We start from the raw sequence: 20688 nt of genomic DNA on the forward strand, positions 1-20688 counted from the left end.
GAGATGTAAGGTGAATAAGTAAAATAAGTAATTAATTAATTTTATAAAAGAAAATAGAAAGAATGGAATGCAAGGGAGAGCATGGAAATAACTTGAGTTCTACTGTTAACAGATAGTGATTCCAACTATTTTATCCAACCTAATAAATAAATGTTTGATATTAACTATGTTAGTTCTTTTCTATACAAAAGGGAAGAGCAGGATGGAGAGCAGGAGGAGGGAGAACAGGTGGAGGGAGAAGCAGAATGTATCTATGGTAATCAGTTTGCAAACCTTGATGCTCATATTGCTGAGTGATATTTATGGGACCAGACTGTGTCAGAATATCTTCCAGGTTGGCAGATGTATTTTAGTAGAGAACAAAATTAAGCAGAAATGAACACAAGAAACCCAGCATCATTCTTTAGATTGCTAAGTATAAAAGAGACTGCTTAGCAAAGGTGCTAGTAATGGTTTCTAAGATAAATTTGTTCACTCGCTTCGTTGGTCCACAGTGTGCTTTAAGTTTTTAATTGAATCATAACCATGGAAACTTGGAACATATACAAATCAGAAATGGATTAGCAAATAAGAACACTAGCTGCTTCTCCAGAGGACCCAATTCAGTCACCAGCATCCATACAATGTCTAACAACTGTTTGTAACTCCAGTTCCAGGGAATCCATCACCTCCACAAGTACCAGGTATAGACATAGTATATATATACTTACTGTACGGGCAAAACACCCACAGACATAAAATGAAAATAAAAAAAAATACAGCCCTCAAAAAAAAAAAAAAACCACCCGAGAAGATGACCATAGATACATTCCTATTTAGAATATCATCAAAGACATTAAAATACTTTGGAATAAGCCCAACCAAATAGGAAAGAGACTTCCATAATAAGAACTTCAAATATTTGAAGAGAGAAAGATGAAAATTTTGATAAATATCTGTTCATAGATTTGTAGAATTAATATTATGAAAATAAGCATCTTATCAAAAGCAAATACTGATTTTATACACTCACACAAAACAGCTATAATATTCTTCAGAAAGAATTTTTTAAAAATCATATAGAACCAGAAGTGATTATTAAAGAAAGCAATTCTGAACAAAAATATAATACTGGAAGAACTATCATTCCAAGCAACAAGATGTATTATAGAGCTATAATAATAAAAAATATGATACAGGTTCAAAAACAGACATATAAAAACAGGACAGAATAGTGAGTACTTGCAATGACAGCCATCTGAGATTAACAAAGAAGCAGAAACATAATCAGTATCTTCAACAATTGATGCTGGAAAAACTGGATGTCCACATGCAGAAGAATAAAGTTAGACTTATATCTATCAGACTGCATATAAATTAGCTTCAAATGGATCAACGACCACAATTTGAAACCTAAAAAGTTAAAGTTTCTACAGGCAGTTCGCTACAAGATAGAGATGTGGGCAAAAACTTTAGCCAAGGAATTAATAAAGCAAACAATTGACAAGTGGAATGCCACAAAATTAAAAGCTTTTGTACAGCCAAGTGAATAATCAACTGAGAAGAAGAAACAGAAAGTGAGAGAGAATCTCACTCTGATACTCATCTGATAGATGATTACTATTCAGAGTATACAAAGAACTAAAAAGTAACTGAGTGGAAGAAACAAATGACCCAATTAAAAATGAGCTAAGGGCATTTTGCTCAAACCTGTGAGCTCATGGGAATGGATTACCCAGCCAGTTGTAGCAGTTCCCTTCATTCTCCCCACAGTTCACACAGCGTGGTGACTAGGCTGTCAGCCCTCAAGTCAAGACACAGCTCTTATTTAGTTCTGGGAAGCTCCTGGCCAACATGAGTGATGTAGAGAAGAACAACTTAGAGAGCAGAGTCTCACTCTCAGTCAATATCAGCAACAGGAACTCCTGCTCGTGTAAAATCAGAGCAGGTCAGGATCTCTCATAATCCATCAAGAGTTTCCAAACATTCGGAATCCCATTTTCAATCAAAATCAAAATCTGGACCACAGTCAAGGAGGCATTTTTATAGACGCCACACTCCATGCAGGTCTCACTCTCATAGAAGATCTCAAAGTAGGTCCTATACACCTGAGTAGAGGCAGCAGAGGAGCCGAGTCACCCTCCAGTGCCTAATCGCAGAAGGCGAACTGGCAGCAGGGCAAACCCAGATCCGAACACTTGCCTGGGAGTATTTGGCCTCAGTTTGTATACAACAAAGAGAGAGAGGGGGGGGGAGGGAGAGGGAGAGAGAGAGAGAGAGAGAGAGAGAGAGAGAGAGAGAGAGCGCTATCTTCATGAAATGTTGTGTCTTGATATGGGCCACTGAATGTTGTTAAAGTGATTTATGATCAGAGAACTGGGAGATCACGTGGATTTACTTTTGTGGATTTGCTTTTGTGTATTTTGAGAGGATAGATGACTCTAAGAAATCATCAAACTCAGGGCTGAAATCAATCAAGTAGAAATTAAGAGAACCATACAAAGAATCAACAAAACCAGGAGCTGGTTCTTTGAGAAAATAAACAAGACAGATAAACCCTTAGACAGACTAAGCAAAGGGCACAGAGACAGTATCCAGATTAACAAAATTAGAAATGAAAAGGGAAATATAACAACAGAAACTGAGGAAATTCAAAAAATCATCAGATCTTACTACAAGCAACCCAACTCATTCTACGAAGCCACAATTACACTGATAACAAAACCACACAAAGATCCAACAAAGAAAGAAAACATCAGGCCAATTTCCCTTATGAATATTGATGCAAAAACACTCAATAAAATTCTTGCCAACCGAATCCAAGAACACATCAAAAAGATCATCCACCACAATCAAGTGGGCTTCATCCCAGGGATGCAAGGATGGTTCAATGTAAGGAAATCCATCAATGCAATCCACTACATAAACAAACTCAAAGAAAAAAACTATATGATCATTTCATTAGATGCTGAAAAATCATTTGAAAAAATTCAGCATCCTTTCATGCTACAAGTCTTGGAAAGAACAGGAATTCAAGGCCCATACCTAAACATAGTTAAAGCAATATACAGCAAACCAGTAGCCAACATCAAACTAAATGGAGAGAAACTCGAAGCAATCCCACTAAAATCAGGGACTAGACAAGACTGCCCCCCCTCCATATCTTTTCAATATAGTTCTTGAAGTCCTAGCTAGAGTAATTAGACAACATAAGGAGGTCAAAGGGATACAAATTGGAAAGGAAGAAGTAAAATTATCACTATTTGCAGGTGACATGATAGTATACTTAAGTTACCCAAAAACTCCACCAGAGAACTCCTACAGCTGATAAACAACTTCACCAAAGTGACAGGTTATAAAATTAACTCAAGCAAACCAGTTGCCTTCCTAAACTCAAAGGATAAGCAGGCTGAGAAAGAAGTTAGGGACACCCTTCACAATAGCCACAAACAATATAAATTATCTTGGTGTGACTCCAAACAAGTGAAAGATCTATAGACAAGAACTTCAGGTCTCTGAAGAAGGAAATTACCACAGACCATGAAAGTTAGAAGATCCTGGGAAGATCTCATGCAGACTCTAAGAGAACACAAATGCCAGCAAAGACTACTATACTCAGTAAAACTCTCAATCACTATAGTTGGAGAAAGCAAGATATTCCATGATAAAACCAAATTTACACAATATCTTTCCACAAGCCCAGCACTACAAAGGATAATAGGTGGAAAATGGCAATACAAGGGGGCAAACTGCACCCTGGAAAAAGCAAGATAGTAATCTTCTCTGATCAAACCCAAAAGAAGATAACCATTCAAAAATAAAAATAACATCAAAATTAACAAGCAGTTAGAATCACTATTCCTTAACATCTCTTAACATCAATGGACTCAATTCCCCAATAAAAAGACATAGACTAACACACTGGATACATAAACAGGACCCTACATTTTGTTGCATACAGGAAACATACCTCAGTGTCAAAGACAAACACTACCTCAAAGCAAAAGGCTAGAAAACAATTTTATAAGCAAATAGTCTCAGGAAACAAGCTGGAGTAGCCATTCTAATATCAGATAAAATTGACTTTCAAGCTTAAGTCATCAAAAGGGACACAGAAGGAAACTTTTTACTGGTCAAAGAAAAGAATCCACCAAGAAGAACTCTCAATTCTGAACATCTATGCTCCAAATGCAAGGGCACCCTCATTCATAAAAGAAACTAGAAACTTCACTAAAGCTCAAAGCACACATTGCGCCTAACACAATAATTGTGGGTGACTTCAACACTGCACTCTCCTCAATGGACGGATCAGGAAAACAGAAACTAAACAGGTACACAGTGAAACTAATTGAAGCTTTGGACCAATTGGATTTAACAGATATATAGAGAACATTCTATCCTAAAGCAAAAGAATATACCTTTTCCTCAGTACCTCATGGTACCTTCTCCAAAATCAACCATAAAATTGGTCACAAGACAGACCTCAACAAATATAAGAAGATCAAAATAATCCAAGGCCTTCTATCAGATCACTATGGAGTAAAAGTGGTCTTCAATAGCAAGAAAAAACGACAGAAAGCCCACATATACAGGGAAGCTGAATAATACTCTACTCAATGATAACTTGGTCAAGGAAGAAATAAAGAAAGAAATCAAAGACTTTCTAGAATTTAATTAAAATGAAGGCAAAGCATAACCAAATCTATGGGACACAATGAAAGCAGTGCTAAGAGGAAAACTCATAGCCCTGAGTGCCTCCAAAAAGAAACTGGAGAGAGCATACACTAGCAACTTAATGACATACCTGAAATCTCTGGAACAAAAAGAAGCTAATTCACCCAGGAGGAGTAGAAGACAGGAAATCATCAAACTCAGGGCTGAAATCAATCAAGGAGAAACTAAGAGAACCATACAAAGAATCAACAAAACCAGGAGCTGGATCTTTGAGAAAATCAACAAGACAGATAAACCCTTAGCAAGACTAATCAGAGGACACAGAGACAGTATCCAAATTAACAAAATTAAAAATGAAAAAGGAGATATAAGAACAGAAACTGAGGAAATTCAAAAAACCATCAGATTCTACTACAAAAACCTATACTAAAAACAACTGGAGAATCTGGAGGAAAAAAACAATTTCCTAGACAAATTTCCAAATACCAAAATTAAATCAGGATCAAATACATCATCTAAAGAGTCCCATAACCCCTAAAGAAATAGAAGTGGTCATTGAAAGTCTTCCAACCAAAAAAAATCACAGGACTAGATGGTTTTAGTGCAGAATTCTATCAGACCTTCAAAGAAGACCTAACACCAATGCTCTTGAAACTATTCCACAAAATAGAAACAGAAGGAATACTACCCATCTCATTCTATGATGCCACAATTATGCTGATACCAAAACCACACAAAGATTGAACAAAGAAAGAGAAATTCAGTCCAAGTTCCCTAATGAATATCAATGCAAAAATACTAAATAAAATTCTTGCCAACCAAATCCAAGAACACATCAAAATGATCATTCACCATGATCAAGTAGGCTTCATCCCAGGGATGCAGGGATGGTTCAATATATGGAAATCTATCAATGCAATCAACTACATAAACAAACTCAAAGAAAAAAACCACATGGTCATTTCATTAGATGCTGAAAAAGCTTTTGACGTAATTCAGCATTCATGCTAAAAGTCTTGGAAAGAACAGAAATTTAAGGTCCATATCTAAACATAATAAAAGCAATATACAACAAACCAGTAGCCAACATCAAACTAAATGGAGAGAAGCTTGAAACAATCCCACTAAAATCAGGGACTAGACAAGACTGCCCCCCTCTCTCCATATCTTTTCAATATAGTACTTGAAGTTCTAGCTAGAACTATTAGACAAGATAAGGAGGTCAAAGGGATACAAATTGGAAAGGAAGAAGTCAAACTATCACTATTTGCAGACTATATGATAGTATACTTAAGTGACCCAAAAAACTCCACCAGAGAACCCCTAAAGCTGATAAATAACTTCAGCAAAGTGGCTAGTTATAAAATCACCTCAAGCAAATCAGTAGCCTTTCTATACTCAGAGAAGGCTGAGAAAGAAATTAGAGAAATCACACCCTTCACAATAGCCACAAACAATATAAAATATCTTGGTGTGACTCTAACCAAACAAGTAAAAGATCTGTATGAGAAGAACTTTAGGTCTCTGAAGAAAGAAATTGAAGAAGACCTCAGACAATGGAAAAATCTTCCATGTTCATGGATTAGCAGGATTAATATAGTAAAAATGGCCATCTTGCCAAAAGCAATATACAGATTCAATGTAATCCCCATCAAAATCCCAACTCAATTCTTTATAGAGTTAGAAAGAGCAATTATCAAATTCATCTGGAATAACAAAAAACCCAGTGTTGGGTTCCATAGCTGCCTGCAGCTATTATGAAGTGGGTTTCTGGAACAGAAGCTGAGGGATAAATAGGGAAGGGAAGGGGCAAAAAGAAGTATGGCTAAGACTATATTCACTGATCAAAGCCAGAAACTTTAATGGCACCAGACCTTTTAACAGTTTGGGCAAACCCTTCCCCCCAGACTCTAGGCTGAGTTCAGGTGGAAGTTGTCTAGCTTCTCTTGGAGGTCCTCGTCTTGTCTGCTCTGGCAGCTGGGTGGGTCACCTGCTTAATTCAGGAATTCCTAGACCTGGAGGAACAAAGAACTTAACCTTTACTTCGAGCACTCCACCCTAGGTGGAGCAGGATCCTGGCTATCTGGGAGAAGTTAACCTTGACCAAAGTCAAACTCTGACCATGTGCATTACTGCCCCAATATGGCTCTGTACAACCCAGGATAGCTAAAACTATTCTCAACAGTAAAAGATCTGTGGGAATCAGTATCCCAGACCTCAAGCAGTACTACAGAGCAACAGTGTTAAAAACTGCATGGTATTGGTACAGTGACAGGCAGGTAGACCAATAGAATAGGATTGAAGACCCAGAAATAAACCCACACACTTATGGTCACTTGATCTTTGACAAAGGAGCTGAAACCATCCAGTGGAAAAAAGATAGCCTTTTCAACAAAAGGTGCTGGCTCAACTGGAGGTCAGCTTGCAGAAGAATGTGAATTGATCCATCCTTATCTCCTTGTACTAAGCTTAACTCCAAGTGGATTAAGGACCTCCACATAAAATCAGACACACTGAAACTAATAGAAAAGAAACTGGGGAAGACCCTTGAGGACATGGGCACAGGGGAAAAGTCCCTGAATAGAACACCAATGGCTTATGCTCTAAGATCAAGAATTGACAAATGGGACCTCATAAAATTACAAGGTTTCTGTAAGGCAAAGGACACTGTCAAATGGACAAAACGGCAACCAACAAATTGGGAAAGGATCTTCACCAATCATACCTCCAACAGAGGGCTACTAGAGATATATACAAAGAACTCAAGAAGTTAAACCCCAGAAAACCAAATAACCCTATTAAAAACAGGGTACAGAGCTAAACAAAGAATTTTCACCTGAAGAACTTCGGATGGTGGAGGAGCATCTTAAAAAATGTTTAACATCATTAGTCATTAGGGAAATGCAAATCAAACAACCCTGAGATTTCACCTCACACCAGTCAGAATGGCTAAGATTAAAAACTCAGGAGACAGTAGGTGTTGGTGAGGATGTGGAGAAAGAGGAACACTCCTTCACTGCTGGTGGGGTGACAAATTGGTACAACCACTCTGTAAATCAGTCTGGTGGTTCTTCAGAATACTGGGCATGACGCTTCTGGAGGATCCTGCTATACCACTCCTGGGCATATACCCAGAGGATTCCCCAGAATGTAATAAGGATACATGCTCCACTATGTTCATAGCAACCCTATTTATAATATCCAGAAGCTGGAAAGAACCCAGATGTCCCTCAATGGAGGAATGGATGCAAAAAATGTGGTTTATATACACAATGGAGTACTATTCAGCCATTAGAAACAATGAATTCATGAAATTCTTAGACAAATGGATGGAGAAGGAGAACAACATACTAAGTAAGGTAACCCAGTCTCAAAAGATCAGTCATGGTATGCACTCACTGACAAGTGGATATTAGTCTAGAATTGTGGAATACCCAAGACACAATCCACATATCAAATAATGTCCAAGAAGAAGGAAGGAGTGGTCCCTGATTCTGGAAAGACTCAGTGCAGCAGTGTAGTGCAATACCAGAACAGGGAAGTGGGAAGGGGCGGATGGGGGTAGAGAGGGAGGGAAGAGGGCTTATGGGACTTTTCGGGGAGTGGTGAGCCAGTAAAGGGAAATCATTTGAAATGTAAATAAAGAATATATCAAATTTAAAAAAAAGCTATTTTTCCTCTCCCCTACTTGTACATTTTACCATATATTTTGTGTACTATACTTTGAATCAACCAGTAAAAAGATTGTTTAAATTATCTCCTTATATATGATTTTGTGGTATAGCCATTGGAAAAACATAAGCTGCTTCTACTACTTGTAGGCGCAAGTGACTTTTTCCTACAACCTAGAATCTTATGAAACTTTGAGTGCCATCTCTAATAAGATCATGCGGCTCCCTTAGTATCTTCTGTATACGTAATGCTATGATAAAACTTAATTGCCCGAAAAGACAAACAACCCTAAATGACTGCAATAAACCCATGGCTCAACAACATAAAATGAATGATAGTCAGGATCTCAACAGAAATTATTTGTTACTGAACAAAACTGAGACTAACAAAGACAACAGAAAAACCAGAGACTTGGAAATAGTGGAGGTGATTGAATAATCTGACATGGACTTTAAAATAAGTAGAATATAGCCTCTGAGTTTTAAGGAAAGCCCTGATGCAATGAGGAAAATATGTAAGGTGCAAAAGAAAACTAAATGGAACTTCTAGAGATGAAAAATTAGATTTTGTGCATTTAAAAACATCCTCAGTTAACAGAGCCTCCTTAGTAGCAGACCTGCCATTCAGGCTGTAAAACTCAACACACAACACCACCTGCACACTAAAACAAAAGTCTGATCCATCAAAGTCCCATCCAGTTCTAAGAAAGTTTCAAAATGCTGTAACCTTGCTTTTCAGACTGCTGTATTTCTTTTTCTGGCTAACTGTTCTTGATACCTAAAATATGTTAACACAATACTTGTTTTTGTTTGTTTGTTTGTTTGTTTGTTTGTTTGTTTATTTTTTGGGTAAAAGCTCTAAAAAAAGCCCTAAGAAGGGCTCAGTGCTACATTGGGATCCAGAACACCCAACGTAGTCAATGGCAAGTCAATAAAGACTTTATATTGGCTTAAACCTATGTCTGAGCAGTCTTCTCTGATGAATACCTTACAATACTCAGCAGGGTAAATTCCTTTCTCTTAAATTGTTTGTTGTGGTTGTCTGTAACTTATTTTTCAAACCTTATTTTAAATGATGGTTCTTAAACACTTTAACCTTCCTTATAACCCACCACCAACCAGAGGTAGTAGAAAATAAAGGATATGGGGAGTAGACCTGTTTAGAAGATCCTTTGGAGTAACTCCCATCTGTGTTGTCTGGAAATCAGTAGTTCAGTTCACAGGTTAGCAGGCAGAAGCAGGTCAATTCACTTGCAAACACCTCCTGGATACACCGCAGTCCAGTTCAGTAGAGTCAGGTTAGCAGCAGTGGTAGCATGACCTAGCAGAGACAGCCAGGCCTCAGCCTTGGCTAGAGTCAGCAGAAGGGATCCAAAGGAACAGGAGAAGTTCTCAGCTATGCCTCCCTCAGCAAAGCAAAGATCAGCAAAGACACAAGACCCACAAACGTTGCACAGCTAGCTGTACCAGTAAGCTCTGTCTCCATCCCTCTGTGGCGTCCTGTTTATACCTTCCGAACACCACGTGTCCTCAGCACGGCTCTGGCCTTCAGCACAGGTCTTGTCTCAACACATGCATCCAATCAGCCTGAGTCCACATAAGTGTCAAACTCCCGTCACCACCAGAAGTTTTTTGGTGTGTTTCTCTCTTATGGCATCCTGACAAATGCAACTCAACTAAGCAGTGTAAAGGTAGACCAATACATGCATGTTGTTAGCAAAGAGTCCTTCATCATGAATCACGAATCTTTTCACATGCTTTCTTTAGCAAAACATCCTCTCTCCTGTGTCTGCTTCAGGGAACTAACTGTTCCTTCACTAGTCGGCCTTAGCCTATCACACCTGTGTCCACTCTGATGCAATGTTCCTTCACTTGTTGCCCAAGCGCAATGCCATCCAACTGACATTCCAAAGAACCATTAAGTTTCCACTTCATATTCCCCTTTCTGTTTAAGAATTGTTTTTTCTCTAACATTAACAATCTATAAACAATAGAAATAATTATAAGAACCATCACATTTTCAATAAATGGCTTATTACAACATAGTCAAACAATAGTCTAACAAAACAACCTCAAATTTCTATCAATGAACAAAAAAACCTAAATAGCTATCAATATACAATAATTTAAACAAAAACTTAAATTTCTATTAATATACAACAAACAAAAAATTTTAAATTTGTGTCAATAAACAATAATTAAGCAAAACAATCTAAAACCCTAGAGGATATATCATTCAACTTTTGGGGATAATGTAAGAGAAGTATCTGTAGCCAGATCCAGAGCCTCACTTCCTTCTGTAGTGTATATAAGATCAGAAATACCTAATTTTGATTTCTTGCCTGTTTGGTACCTCCAGCCTGACCAAAAGAACACAGCTCATATTGTTTGCTTTCGAGGACTTGGAGCTGACAGGCCCCTCTGTTCATTCCGTTGGCCAGAGGCTACCTCTTAATGTCTCTGTTGTCTGTTAACATATTGCTGACAAATGTTTGCCCTTTCAACAGAAGCTACCAAACCCTGGAATCCTTTGTGGCTCATAATGACCATAACCTACTTGATCTCCCCTACAATTACCATATTCTCTAGTGTCAATGTACCTATTATTTTTGAGCTCTAAATCTTTGAGCCTTACAATTTCTTTGGACATGACCAAATTTACCACAATTAAAACACCAAGCATTTGGATTCCTGGTATTTCTAGCTATGATTTTCCCTATGATATTGGTATTATACTACTGGGAACCAATATCAGTTGTTTCCCTTATCCATTCATCTGTAGGTGCTCCACATGTTTTCAATGATCTGATTACTCTCTTACATTCAGTATTTGAATTTTCAATTGACAAGATTTCTACCAATGACTGTCTGTTTCCAAGGTCTGTATGGCTCTATTGACAGCTGAACTCAACCTCTGTAAAGATTCTGAGAAGTCTTCTCCAGAACCCTGTATTATTTTAGTAAATGAGGTAGATTTTTTTCCCCAGGTTTTTCAACCAAATCCCAAGCTCTTAAAGCCACAATACAACATTGCTCAATTACACTGTCATCAAATTGAATTTGTTCTTATAAGTCAGCATAACACCCTTCACCAAGCAACTGGTCTTTAGTAACATTAATTCCACTTGCTAAATTACGTTGTACTAGTTTTGTGGCTTCATGCCTCCACCATGATAACCATTGTAACTGTTGACCAGGTTCTAGAACAGCTGTCATCAATCACTTCCAATCTTGTGGGATAACCCTATGCTGTATAGCCCACTTATTCAGCATTTCTTTGACAAAGGAAAAATGTAAGCCAAACATTACTATTGCCTCTTTAAAATGCTTTAAGTCTGAGATATGTATTGGTCTCTAGGTCAATTCATTATAAGCCTATCTGCCATTCTTAGCAGACATGTGTTGCACAAAGACTGGGAACTCTGAAGGTGCCTGTGTGGGCCCATGCAAATTCTCTGATGATGCATTTGCCTGTTCCTTAGCCTGTTGTAGCTGGGCCATCCTCTGCTCTTCCAGACCCTACAAGCAGGGCAAGGCAGCAGTTTACCTTCCAGCCTTGCTTGCTTTCATCATGTGGTACATTCCCATTCACCGAGCCTGAATTTTTTTCTCCTATCATTGGACCATTTTGTTTTCCGAGCACTTCTGCTTCTATCTGAAAACTCTCTAAATGCAAAGCCAACTCTGAGATCTTCTCTAACATAAAACAATTGTCTGGTTTCCCATTAAACTTGTTCACAGTAGTATACATGAAAACTGCCAAGCAAAAGTAAAAACCCTGTCTGGAAGCAAAGCAGAATACCTCCCAGCAGCTGCAGTAGCTGCCATTTGGCCAATCTCCTTCAGCAACATTGCTAACCCCTCATAATCTGTTGTTTCCTCTATATTAGAAGCAGAGTTGCCCATTATGCCTAAGCCATGATGGCATCATCAGTAACTTTAATTTTTTTAAATCCTATTTTTAATTATGGTTCTTAAGCACTTTAGCCTACCTCATAGCCCACTACCCACCAGAGGTAGTGGGAAAGAAAGGATATGGGGGAAGTGGACCTTTTTACAAAGTTCTTTGGAGCAACTCCTTTCTGTGTTGTCTGGAAGTCAGCAGTTCAGGTCACAGGTTAGCAGAGGCAGCTCAATCCACTTGCAAACACCTCATGGATACACCAGCAGTCCTGTTTAGTAGAGTTGGATTAGCAACAGGAGTGACATGACCTAGCAGAGAGAGCCAGGCCTCAGCCTCTGCTCAAGTCAACTAGAGGGACCAGGGGTTTGGGGGGAGGACACCTCCACCTCTTGGCTCTGCCTCTCTCAGGGAAGTGAAAATCAGTAAAGACAGGAGACCTACAAGCTTTGCACAGTTGGCTTGCTGTAACAGCAAGCCAAGCTCTGTCTCTGTCACTCTACGGAGTCCTATTTATACCCTCCAAACACATGTCCTCCACACGCCTTGCCTCAGCATGCACATCCAAACGACCTGAGTCCTCAGAGTCCCGACAAATGGAGCTTAATTATTTAATGTAAGTCGATCAATAAATGCATGTTGTTAGCAAAGAATCCATCATATGTCCTTTCACATGCTTGCTTTAGAGGAACATCCTCTCTCCTCTGTCTGTTTCAATGAAACATTCTTTACAAGTCTACCTCACCCTTTCATACCTGTGTCCACTTAAACGAAACTTCCTTTATATGTTTGCATCAATAAAACACCATCCAATCAACATTCCAAAGAACCATTAAGTTTGCACTTCAGTTGTCTTCTCTTAATTCAAACTATGAATTTCTTCTTTCTAAAATCCAGCAGGCAGAAGCCAGAGATGGCTTGCCCTCCTTAAATCTTGTGATCTGTGGTGTCCTAGGAGTATTTTTCAGCCTGGAGCATTTGGGGCTTTTCCAACTTCATGCCTAGAAACAGGTGAATATTTGTGTAACTTGCTTTGATTTAAACCTTTTTTTTCTTGACACTTAATAATAGCAATTAATTAATGAAAGCTTCCAGTTGTAGTCCTGTTATCTCCCTCCTAAAATATATACAGTAGACACAAAGATATGACTTTGGAAGAACTTCCTGTCTTTAATTGCGGGCTGCTAAAATCTTTTTCCTCTACAATTTTCAGTTTTTGAGACAGGTCTCGTGGCTTCTACTGTTAGAATGTGTGGCCTTGTTGGAGGAAGTTTGCCCCTGTGGGGCTGGATTTTGGAGATCTCCTTTTATCTCAGATTCTACCCATTGTGTAAGTGATCTTCCTTCTATCTGCCTGAGCACGCCAGTCTTCTACTGGTTTCCATTGTATACAAAATGGAGCTCTCTGCTCTTTCCCTAGTTCCAGGCCTTCCTGGATGCTTCCATGTTTCCCACCTTAATCATAACAGACTAAATTTCTGAACCTAGAAGCCAGCCCCAATTAAATGTGGTTCTTCATAAGAGCTGCCTGGTTGTGTTGTCTCCTCACAGCAATGGAAATGCTAAGATATATTTGTCTGCATTTCTCCAGTTATCATTCAAATGTTTGCAGTTATCTTATTGGGGTTCAATGATATGTGTGTTAATTTCTTTAAATTTCTTGAATTCTTTGCTAAAATTTATGATATTCTTTTAAATTATGTGTCTTGAGATTCATCTAGCTAATTCTCATTAGAGAATACTTCCACTGGACTAGTGGGTTTGGTAGGAGACATGATATCTTGCCATTCATATCAACTCTGCTTCATTTGACCTGGATATGTAGATTTCTTTCTTTGGTTATTGCTCGGATATGAGTATCTGGCCTGCCTTAGACTAGACCAGTGCAGGTAGATGACTCTAAATGTCTTTTATCTCCTCAGATGAAGGGATGAGATGAGAGCCATACCTAAACTTTATGAATAATCTATGTGGGCTGAGCCCAGAACACTTTCCCCTCTGTTCTAACTATCCCTAGGCCTAGTCCTGGAAGTTTGTGGCCTCCATAAAATTTACTCTCCCAAGCTGATTGATTCATTCTGGCTTCACTAGGGTTATGACTGAGTTGTTCTGCTTGGCCTAATATTAACTTTGGCAAAATGTTCTAATCTTCTGGCTCCTTCGCATTCTCTGGCTTGTTCTATTTTCACTTCTGTCTAGCATGTATAGAGTATGCAACCTGTCTCTGTAAAACTGTCCCTCTATCACCACCTTTCTCATCCCCCTTCCCCCCTCTCCTGCTCTTAAGTTACCTCTCCTTCCTATCTGTTCTCCGGTGAGATGGGTATATCCTATCTATAACTCTATCAAATCTTTCTCAGATTGTCACTCTCAATTATCTGATCTCAATTGTCACTTTCAAACATGGCTACTCCCTTCTACAAACTAATCTTACCTTCATTGTTAGGGATTAAAGGTGTATACTAAGGGTGTATATGTATTCCAACTAGATCATACTTTGTTCCAGGGCATGTCTGCATTCCAGCCAGATCATATAGACCTAGAAAATCTTTGAATTCTTTGCCAGAACAGCCATGTAGCTGGGTTAAAATTCCTCTACATCTTCCTCCTTTCTGCTTAAGCTAAAAATTGTACACAGCGTAATTATTACAACTGAAACGACTATCAATCCCACAAACTTAACAGCCTGAATGTCCTTATGAAGATCTGTTTATGTGATGATCCTTCATAACTGCAGGCCTGATCATCTGTACTTCAGCAAATGTCCTAAACTGTGAGACTGGTTTTGATCTGTGGGTAAAAAAATGCAGTGGTGGAGAAAAAGATAGGTTATGAAAGGAACATCTAACCAGTTAAAAGTAGCTTATACACAAAACATCTTCAAAGGCTGTGGGCCTGGAACTAGCCTGTGAGTTCAGAGATGGAAAGAACTGAGGCAAAGGATGGGAAAGGCAATATGCAATTTACCAGTCAAAGACAGCCATGAAAAACTATAGGATCTGAGCTGTGTATCTAAAGCTAGATTTGTGGATGTGGCCATGGCAACAGATGGTAGCTTTGGGGCTATGGGAAATGGGAAACTTGACTTACCCAGAAAAGGTAGCTCTTATATAAGAATGTTCTTGGGCTAAGTATCTAGCACTAGACCTATGGGTGTGTGGAATTCTGGTTGAGAGACAATATTCATTTCTCATTTTATATGTGTGGGTATTTTGCATGCATCTGTGTACCCTGTGCAGGCAGTGCCCAAGGCAGTGCCCAAGGAGTTCAGAAGTGGTTATCAGATGCCCTGCAAGTGGAGTTACAGGTGGTTGTTAGCATCTGTGTGCATACTAGGAATTGTTCCAAGGTCTTCTGAGTTTATAATGCTCTTAAGTGCTGGTAATCTCTCCATCTATTAGAGTTTTCTTTTGTTTTTAAAGATAAATGTCTCTATGTGTTGCTCAAGTTGACTTCAGATTCCTAGCTTCAAGTAATCCTATTGCTCAATCATGATAGACCAGCCAAGAAATCGTTGCTGAACTCAGCAAATATCTCATTCTTGGTTGGGTACTTTATCGTCAGCTCTCCCTCATCAGATGGTTGTTAGTTCTTATGTGTTTTTGTCTTTAGAATATGAAATCAGGTGGTGCAATGGTTTAAAAAATCCCTTCATTTATGCTATGACCTCATAGGAAGTAGATCTTTTGATCTACTTCCCATTTTTCTGTGACTCCAGTCCCTGAATGATAAGGTCCTAATAATCCCGACTCAGTGATCTCTCCCTTTCCCAAATACTACAGTCATGCCCCTCTACTTGTTATGATATGACTAACAGCTTTCTGGCTTCTGTAACCTGCTTCCATGAATAGTCAGCTATTTTGAGGACACCTTGACCACCTAACCGTGGTAGAGTAAAATATCCTTCACTCATCTCCCTTTTCACGGCAATCTCAAGTTTGGCTCAAAGACTATTGTCCTGCTAGCAGTAATCAATAAATTCTCTAATTGAAATTAGATTGAGTCTGTGCTCTTCCCTTGGTGAATCCCATAAAAGTAGACATGGGAAGCTATTTAAACGGATGTGGGTATGGTGGCAGGAAGAGCACCAAGAATCCTGTCCTCCCTGAGCCTCTGCACTGTGGTCTAGATTGACCTCTCAGCTGGTTTCTACTGATTTGCCTGTACTTTGGACTCAGATGCCATGTTTGAATTATGATCTGCCTTTTGGCCCCTGTTTTGCACAGGAATGGTTGTTGGCTTTTGGGTCTCTGCCTCTTGACTAAAAACCTTACAACTGACCCATTATCAATCCACACACACTTCCATATCAAGCTAAGATTATTTAATCTATTAGAATCCAGCTATCAACTTAACTCTGAGAGCTATGCAGATGGTTTTTACATTATATAAAGAGATGCACACAAAGAATAAATCACAACAGATAATAAGGAAAGAAGAGAATCACTATGAGGAAGCCTTACTAAATATCTTGGGAATGTTTGTACCTTGGGTAAAAGAAATTAGTCAGTGGCTTTCAAAAATGATATAGAGGAAACAAAGATTAAATGGAGAGGTTGAAAAACAGATCAAAACTTCTATCTATTGGGGATATCAATGAACATATTTCTATTAAACATCATAATTGGCTGGAAATTCTGCCCCATGTGTTAGAGAGCACCTTTCCTGTGTCACTGGAAATATTCAAGCTGGAGGAAAAGAACTTAGTTGTTAGGTATTCTGTAGAGGAGGTTGTAGGTTAGAGTCAAAGATTTTGCTCACTCCAGATTCTCTTATGTGGACTCTGAACATGAGGATTACCATTCTAGACACACAAGTACTTACTAAAATAGGAAAAAGGAATCTTACCTCAAAATTTTTAAATAATATGTATCACTTTTTTCTGTTAGTGTGATTAACAACATGACCAATATTAACTTAGTGAGGAAAGGGTTTATTTGTCTTATACTTCCACATCACAGTCCATCACTAAAGAAGTCAGGTCAGAAACTCAAGGCAGGAACTTGAAAGCTGGAACAGAAGCAGAGATCATAGGAATTTGGCTTGCTCATTTGATCTCCATGACTCGCACAACCTGCTGCTTTCGTTTACAACAGGGGACCACCAGCTCAGAATTGTACTGCCCACTATCAGATGATACCATCTACATCAATTATTAATCAAGAAAATGCTTCCACCAGTTTGCCTGCAAGCAGATGTGATAGAGGCATTTTCTCAAGTGAGATATCTTCTTCCCAGATGTTTAGACTTGTGTCAAGTTAACTAAAAACAGCCAGCACACACATAAAATGAGTTTTGAATTAATGTATCCAGCTTGAGTAAACAAATTTGAAAACTATAAGAACATTTGAGTTGTGAAGAAATGATGAGTACAAGAATTCTTACAATTAAGAAGGTCAAGTGCCCAACGAAACTTGATGTGAATCTGCAGATTGGTAATCAGTCAAATGTGGAGCTATAAAAGACAGTGAAACAAAATGTGACCCATATTCATTTTCTCAGGAAAGACTTAATCAGGCTTTATGGAAAAACTCAAATGATGGGGACCAAACTACCCTGCTCACATTTTTCCCCTGAAGCAGAGCTCTCCCAAGAATAGTAGCACAAACTTCCTTTCTTATTATACCTGTTGGGCAAGAAGAGTAGATTTTAAACTCCTGACTCTAGCCCTTCCATTCCTATTTATTAACTCCTGATCTAATTCCTTGTGAGTCATCCTCGCAGAAACAGCAGGGAGGATGGCAAGGAGGATCCACGCCCCAAAATGCAGGCCCTCATCATTGCTCCAGCAGTCTAATATCTGGTTTATTTGATGGAAAGGACACATAAGGAGGTCAGAGGCAAACTTAGCCACTAAATAAATACACATTAGGACTGGACGATGCCTGAAAAACTAGGGCAATAAAGCCAGGATTCATGTGGTTTTCAGGAAAATGGACATAACTGGAGACAATAACAGTGTTAGGAATAAGCAAAAGAAATGTATTCTAAAGTACTACCATTTTGTTTTCAGACTCCATTTAATCATAGGAAGAAACTAATTCAATGTTCAGGCCCTAGAGGATCTGAGGACTTACTTCCCTATAGCTGAACAGCTTCAGTTGTAAGGAGACAGTGGCCTGGGTCCAGCCATCTCAAGGATAACTTCTCCATCTTGCTGCCAGAGTTAAACAAGTTCATGTGCCCAGCCTACAAACGACACTCCTTTGTCACCTTATCACTCTGAGTTCTGGACCTAATGTCTAGGAGAATGAATTAGGGACTGTGAAGCCAGATGCCCTAGATAGGGCCCATTCTTTAAGGGGTGCTCCCTTGTTTAACCTATTATGTCAAAATATAGCTGAATAACACACACCTCACATTGTGTTCCCATCATATAAAAATGTTACACAATCTCCTTTCGGATCCTGAACTCCCCTCTTCCTTGAAATTAAGGCTTTCACTTTTAAGCTTCCATCTCTAAACTGAGTTTTCTCAGCTTCCATACCAAACCCAAAAATAGTAAGCATTCTTGAATGGCTAGATCACACATGGAGAATTTTTTCTCCAGATTTAGCAGCATATTATCTGGGTAAATAATTAAAATTGCTTAAATTAGTGGAAGACTAATAACATTGCAAAGTGATACAATTGGAACTATATATGATGGTTATTAGGGTTTTAATAAAAGCAGAATAAGTAAATTGTAAGCAGGCAAAGACTCAGTTTTTGTAGGAAAAGGAGTGACAGGCCCAGACTGGTCACTCTTCAGTCTTCTGGGACTATTAATTTTTCTCAATTAATTTGTTTATGTATTCACTTCACTGCCTGGTCAAAGCCCCACATCATTGTCCCACCCTTATAGCCTCTCCTCCTGTGCCCTGCTCCCCTTCTCCTCAGAGAAGAGGAAGACCACTCCCCATGGGTACCCACCCAGCCTAGTACATAAAGTCATGGTAGGAGTAAGCACAATCTCTCGCACTGAGGCCATACAAAGCAGCCTAGCTATGGGAAAGCTATCCAAAGGCCCATCACAGAGATAGTCCCACTCCTTTTGTTAGGGAACCCATAAGAACAACTTGCACATATTACGTTATATATGTATAAGGAGCCTAGCCCAGTCCATGCATACTCTCTGGTGGTTCAGTCTCTGTGAATCCCTATGGGCCAGGTTAGTTTACTCTGTAGGTCTTGTGGTCTCCTTGATCACTCTCTCTCATTCCTTTCCCTCACCTTTCTACAAGACTCCACAAGCTCTGCTTTTGTTTGGCTCTAGGACTTTGCATCTGTTTCCATCAACTGCTGGATGAAGCCTCTCAGAAGACAGTTATGCTAAGCTCCCTTATGCAATAACAGAATATCATTAATAGTGCCAGGTTTGTCTTTCATCCATGGGATGGATTTCAAGTTGAGCCAGTCATTGGTTGGCCAGTCCCTCAATCTCCCCCATTTTGTCCCTGCATTTCTTGTAGGTAGGACAAATTTTAGGTTGAAAGTTTTGTGGGTGAGTTGGTGTCTCTCTGCCTCCACTAGAAATCTCACCATGGTGCTAGTATAACTGGATGTCTGCATGTAAAAAAAGGGGGGGGGGAATAGATCCACAGTTATCACATTGCACAGGGACTTTATTCCAATAACTCTTATTCCTGTCTTGTGCCCTTGAAAGAATGAAGAAGGAATACTTTCACTCCAGCGCCCTCTGCTGTTTTTGCAGCTGAAACATCAGTGCATAGATGACAAATTTTTATTCTCATTAACCCAAAGACTTCAGATTTTGAAATCTAATTTTCAAGAAAGCTCCTGATATTAATTATTAAACTATTTATTTGCATTATTAAAGTCATAGAAAATTGCCAGTTCAAAACATGAAATAACCAATGAAGAATCTGATACATTTCTCATTTACTTTTTGCCTAGCCTGCACAACCTTAATGTATGTACCTGAGAAATTTCTGCCAGGAGTTTTTCATCATATGATGAAAACAACTTAAAGACTCAGTTTCTAGCTAGCAACTGGGAGTCCAGATTTGGTAGGTAGAGTTAAAATATATACCAATGTGCCTACTCAAAAATATTCCTACTTTTTACTAGGTAGTCCAGAATTGTTTCATAAACAGAAAATTGGTGAATTCAGAGAAGAAATGGTCAAAAGATAGCCTTGGTGGGGTGTGGGATGAGTCCTGTGTGTGGCAAAGAGGGAACTAGGAATGCCAAGAAAAAAATCAAGAAGGCCTTTGAAGGGCAAGCCCCTTTCCCTGACCCCCACCTCACATGTATCAGACCCTCAATATTTGGCAAGTGAGTCTCCACATCTCAATTTTTCTTATAAAATAAACATCTATGATCATACAGTGTCCTAGAAAAATGCATAAAAATGAGCACAGTTGTTCAGTCTCTTGTAACCCTCAAGGAACAAAGTTTGTTGACTCTGTGTTCTTGTGGAGTCTCTATTCCCTTCCGGTCCCTCAATCATTCCCCAAACGC

General features: G+C 38.9%; 1 pseudogene; it reads left to right on the top strand.

Annotated features, from left to right (window-relative positions):
* Positions 1 to 1833: 1833 nt before the first annotated feature.
* On the top strand, positions 1834 to 12192 carry LOC127687945 (transformer-2 protein homolog alpha-like; annotated as a pseudogene).
* Positions 12193 to 20688: the final 8496 nt, after the last annotated feature.

This window comes from Apodemus sylvaticus, chromosome 6 (genome assembly GCF_947179515.1).
Source record: "Apodemus sylvaticus chromosome 6, mApoSyl1.1, whole genome shotgun sequence".
Taxonomy (NCBI): Eukaryota; Metazoa; Chordata; class Mammalia; order Rodentia; family Muridae; genus Apodemus; species Apodemus sylvaticus.